This window comes from Spea bombifrons, chromosome 3, assembly GCF_027358695.1.
Source record: "Spea bombifrons isolate aSpeBom1 chromosome 3, aSpeBom1.2.pri, whole genome shotgun sequence".
Classification (NCBI taxonomy): Eukaryota; Metazoa; Chordata; class Amphibia; order Anura; family Pelobatidae; genus Spea; species Spea bombifrons.
In genome coordinates, this window is record NC_071089.1 from 108,715,982 (window position 1) to 108,722,456 (window position 6,475).

Here is a 6,475-nt window from a genome sequence, read left to right on the forward strand (position 1 = left end):
TGCGGAAATCATTGAATCGGTTTTACGGAATGCAGTCACGCAGCAGCTGATTAAATCTATTTCCAATCGGGAAGCAGTGATGTGATTCACCAAAGCGGATTACATCGGTAACTTGTGCGCAGGATTCATATGTTGTCATTGGCACGAGGGCCGGTTGGAGTCACCGTTTCTGGGCTGCGCAGTAGTAGGCGGCTGGTGTAGCGATGCCACTGTTTGCCGCACTGTTTCCCGGACTCTGTTTTACGGGGTTGCGTTTGGGGGTCTGGTCGTGAAAGGGTTTTTTACAGGCGACAGCTAAAAGGCCTGGTTTAGTGGAGAGGGAGAAGAAAGAAGAGTGAGAGGAGAGAAATGCGGAGAGCTAAATCTGGGACCTGGAACTTTATGTTTTGGGACTGTCCTGGTAAAATCGGGACAGGTGGCAGCCCTGTGCTGGAATGAAACAACCACATGCAGAACTCTGAATCAAAAGAATGTAAATAGCAGATATAAAACAGAACTAGATGACTATGTACAGTACGCAAACCCTCGTGGTAGCCGTGGCTGTGTATATTCATGCGCCGTGCTCCCTGTGATGGTTTAATAGTCTTACACTATCTGTTTACGCTACAGGAAAACCAAAATATTATGCGCTGCACACCCCTCTGGCAGTTTGTTGGTTAATGTGTTATGTTCTAAACCCTTGTGACAGGGTCGGCGGTCTTCCATGATAGCAGAGGAGCGGATAACAGTGAGAGGGACACAGATATTAGTATATGTTTAATAGTTCATGTTATAATTATCAGGGCCTAAAGCAGGGTAAATTTGGTTGAATTTATGTGCATTAATGCTTTTTCCTCCCCAAACCAAAAACCTGGATAGATTGATAAGGCCATGTCTCATTTATAAATAATTCTGACACACTTTTAATATAAATTAATTTCAGTCCCAGCACATTGAGTCAGGGCGACAAAATATGGCGCCATTTCCTGGCGCTGAGCGGAAGCAGCGTGTGAGGATCACGGGGGGACAGAAGAGCTGCCGGCTTCCCTCTCCTCCAGTGTGTGATTGTGTGTGTTTAACTATGTTACTGTGTGTGTCAGTATATCTGTGTATGCATGTTTGTATGTGTGTGTTACTGTGCTTATATGTGTAAGTATGTTACCGTGTGTTACTGTGTGTGTAAGTGTATGTGTGTATGGGTGTTACTGTGTGTGTCAGTATATCTGTGTAAGTATGTTTCTATGTTTGTGTGTGTTACTGTGTGTGTATATGTGTATGTTACAGTGTGCACATGTGTTACTGTGCGTGTAAGTATGTGTGTGTTACTGTGTGTGTCAGTATATCTGTGTTAGTATGTTTGTAAGTTACTCTGTGTGTAAGTATGTTACTGTGCGTAAATATATCTGTGTAAGTATGTTTCTATGTTTGTGTGTGTTACTGTGTGTATGTATGTGTAAGTATGTTACAGTGTGCATGTGTATTACTGTGTGTGTAAGAATATGTGTGTGTCGGTATGTTCCTGTGTGTGTCAGTATGTGTTTAAATATGTTTCTGTGTGTGTGTGGGTGCATGTAAATATGTTAACGTGTGTGAGTATGTGCGTGTAAACATGTTACTGGACCCCTCAGCCATCAAAAGTAGAGTTGTGTGAATTTGGGGAGGTGAAATGTTTGAGTTCCTTATAACTGGATAATCTATAACAAACCTGATTTTCCAGAACAAAACAATTTGGGGTTAATAAGAAAATAATGGCTTCCATCATGAAATCACTAACAGGATCTTCTCACAAATAAAGAGCGTTAAATGATAAAAATATACATACACAAAAAAAGAAACATTTCAGCACTTTTGCACCAATAATACCGCATGTTTTTTACGTCAGTAACCATTCTATGCTTTTCTGTCTGATTTTTTGCAGCCTTTAAAACATTTCTACAGGTATCCACAAAACCTTTTTTTTATCGAGGTTTCCAGCAGATAAATTATTGTTGTTTTCCTGTTGCTAGTTTTTCTTACCAACTAATCGAAAGCATGATATGGGCACCCGCATTACTATATTAAACCGCACCTTGCCTTATTTCCTAATAAAAGGTATAAAAAATCAAGGAAATGTATTTACAATTTAGGTATAACACAAAATATGTAGCAGTTAGTTAAACTATTATTATTACTACCAATTATTATTATTATTATTAGTAGTATTATTATGTGACAATGAAATGATTTTGACTGCTTGGAAAAAAGTCATGTTGACAAACTACACCATTACTTTTATTCAACGAAACAATATAAAGTATATAAAGAATACATTTCGTTTCAACATCCAAGTTTTTAAACGTACTCCTTAAACATAGAACCTAAGCCGCTATAATCACCCCTTTAACCTTGGAAGGTCTGAGCAATGTTTCTTCTATAAACACCGGAAGAAACACAAACAGGATTGGTGTATGTTAAAAATTAGCGTACATTGTCCCATCATAAAATGAACAACAAAAAAAGAGAAATACTATTTCCCCATTTACCATTTTTTTCCAGCTGTTCCAAAACCTGTTACACAAACTGAGAGGAAACTAAATTATTATTATTATTTATTTTTTTTAAGCACTATATGACCAAGTATGTGGACGCCCCTCGTAATGATTGATTTTAGGTGTTTCAGCCAAGACCGAGCGCTGATTAAGATCTGCAATCTTGTAGCCCCTTTGGGACAGGGTGGGACGGTGGCTTCATCATGGCGCATCAACATCAACAAACCCCCGGAAGACTCCATATCTCTATCCTGTACACGCAGAACGGCACATACACACATGTAAATGGGTTAAAGAGGCCAGAAAGTCAATTATTATGTTAAAAATCAACTTTATGTGAAAATGGGGGTACAAAAAATATGTATGGAGTAAATAATTCCCACGTTCTTATCTGCCTCTATGACCGGTGTCTTTGGTTAACACGATTATGCCTCAGAAGAACGCATCTGACGGGTTTACACAACAAATGTTTAACACACGAACAGCATTTAGCATCACGATGACCTGCGGCTGCTAATAAGGAGTTGTGTATCCTGAAATAATCACCATTACAAGTATTTACTAATGTGGACAGCGGGAGTCCTGCGGATGCTGATGCTGATTAAGAAGAGATGAATCAATGTTTGTGTTGTGTTAGCGGTTACATCGTAATACCAGCAAATAAGACAAAAGCACCAAACTCTGCAGAGAAATGACACAAATAGTGTACGGTGCTAGAGTTTTATTTTCACAGATTAAAATACATTTGCACCCTTCCCTGGTAATTTACATACGCACTGGGATACATATTTACATACACGCTCTCACACATACACACTCACAGTAAGACACATATACTATAATGCATGCTCTCTAACATGCTCATGCTAACACACACACATTGCACATTCATGCTAATACACACACTTATACATACACTCTCGCTCTAGCAAACATACATACTTACTCTCTTACCCTCTCTCTTACTTACTCTCTTCCTCCTTCACCCTCTTTCACCCAGCCCGATGTGTAGTGTTTTGTCGGTCCTCTCCTGAACCCAGATAAATCTCTCCTGCAAAGATGACTGAACTGGTCCTGAATAATGCATAGTTCCATCTTTGAAGACGTTTTACTGTTTTTTTCTAATTTAATCCCAATAAACTTCCTTTATCTGCAAACCTGGAGGCCGCCATTGCTGTCAGCCATGTGATACTTTGGGTGACGTTCCCTGCTCAAACACCACACTGAGCTAATGCTTTACGGCAATGCTAATGAAGTCCTGCTTGATGTCACGTCTTTATAATAAGTATAATAAGTGTCCTCTAATATATCCTAACATTATTTAAGTGATATCCTGTCCCCACGAGTTCTGTGTTCTAGATTTCTAGAAATACCAATACCGGTAGAGATTCAGTTTTTCTCAAGGAGGGGTGAATCCTTAAAGCCGGGAGAGACACCAGCTGTCAAGGTCTGGTGGAACTAGAATGATGGTCGGTCAATCATCCAGACAGGTGCAGGTGCTTGTTGGTTGCTGGTTATATTTTTTATTGCTGACCTTGGACATATGTGATGTTGTCAACTTCAGATCTTATACTTTAATGTAAGATTCTGGAGTTCTAGGGGCATTTAATAACAAGTGTATCAACTCTGTTCAGACATCAGATGTAATCATACTAAATTTGGATCTATATATATATATATGTTTGACCTGTTCAAGATCTCTGATCAGAAGTAATAAATCCAGTTTTACTAGTACGTTTAAAGGTGACTTCATGTTAAAGGTGGCTCGTTTTAACCCAAGGAGCAAGATCATCCAGTCTGTTTTGGTCTTCTCTAACCTCAGGTAAACTTATTTGACCCCATCGATCCATGGAAGATGGAGATCAGCAGGTACAACTGGCACTTATTCGAAGACCAGATACAGCTCCCGGAGTATGTGTATCCGTTAGAATTACCTGCATTTCTGCATACATTGGCCATTGGGTTTGATCTGATCTTCCACTAAGTCACGACAACAGACAAACACACAACACACAAAACTAATAACACACAAAACTGATACGTTTCCATGGCTTCGTGTAAACATTCACAGTGCAGGGTGGAAAAAGTGTGTGACTATAGATTGAAAGATAAAAACACCATTGGGATGATCTACAATAGAGTTGTGAGAATCTGTATGATTGTGATTTTATAACATTAGAATCTCCTCGAATTAGCAGGTTAGCGACACGTGCGACAAACCGCGAAACCTGCGGGATTTTTGTACAATTTGCCAGGACACGGCTTAGTTATACAAAAAAAAAATGTTGAAAAACACATTTTTTTAATTAAAAAAAACCACACAACCATGTGTGGTATCATAACTCTGACCCAAGTGTATAAAGGTAGCACAGCTCAGTGTGAATCTGGCGTTTGCGTTTTCCCCTCTACACTTCTACTTGTATCTGGAGATTGTTACGTTTCCTTGAAAACAGTGACAAATGTTTTTTTTCATGCTAGGGAATTCAGAATTGGGTCAAATAAAAAAAACCCAATAATAATAATATTAATAATAATATTTTCAGCATTATCTATTATGATCTACCAACTTTCCTGCCAATGTTAGAATGAGCCTTAAAGTCTTAGTATATGTTATCTTTGTATGCAAATGTGCACTTCAAGTAGTTAACCCTTAAACATTTATATAGATAGAAATAAATAATAAAAAATATATATATATATTATTATTTTTTTTCCGTCTGTGTGACAGTGGATGTACAATATGATTCTTGACCTATGCTATCTTTGGCACTACTAATCACACAGCGGTATCTTCAAGCCCAGATCAGTTAGACGCTGTGATCTAAACAGTCCACCTTCCCTGAAGGGGCTGCCTCGGGCCGTGTAACTGTCCCAATACAATGACTTTGCATAGGAATCTTCGGAGGGTACGCAAAATACCTGTCGCTGGTGCCAGGACGGATCACTAGCCATTGACTACATGTTTGTGTTTTCTGTAGCCTTGTTCTTCTCTAGGCTACAACATAGAAAACAAAGAAAACCCAAACAGAGGCAAATAACCTAATAATTACCCCACCGAGAGCGTACAAGTTCCCGGCCCACGGAGTTAACTGACTGATAGCAAACGCGTCAGTGACAGTTCCCTGTCTGCCAAATAAAAAAAAAAATATATCAAACCCGTAATAAATATATTTTGGTAGATGTGATCGATTAATTTAAAATGAATTATAAATGTGATATAGACAGGAATCTATAAACAAATTGGTTCCAACTGCTTTGCTGATTTTAACACTTTTGCAACTAAATACGTGATTAAAAACAGTAAAATGTTGAATGAATAAAAAAAAGAAATAATTCTCTTATCAAGTAAAATTGTGCCTCATCGTTTTTTTGAGGGGGGGGCACTTTTTATGTGCTGCAAAAGCAGCCAGTGATAGGCCGTTGCCACAGAAACTGAAAAAGCTTCTTAAAAACTTTCTGTGTCCAGAGGAAACAATAAAACCACAGATCTGTTAATGTTAATTTGCTTAACATATAAGAGAATGCAATTAGTGGAACAGCACCTTTAATCGGAATAACCATGACCAATCAAGTAATTTGGTGGTAAATTTCATATTTGAATAAAATAAAATTTGCTTCGTGGCAACAGCCAATAAATTCTTGATCTCCTACAAGAATATTAGTCACTGGTGGTATATCACTTAACCACTTGGGGTAAGAACAGAACTATAGAATCGCCTCTAAATTAGAAACTATCTTGGACAGCTAAAACCAGCCATGGCTTGAAGTACAGGAGGGAAATTTACTTCAAAGGAGGGGAAATGTTAGAACAAGAGGTCAAAATGTAACACTAGAGGGTCAGAGGTTTAGATGTAATGTAAGGAAGTTTTATTTTACTGAGAGGGTGGTAGATAAATGGAACAGTCTCCCAACAGAAGTGGTAGAGGCTGTTGACTGTTGACTAGAGACTAGTCAATGACCAGTAAGCC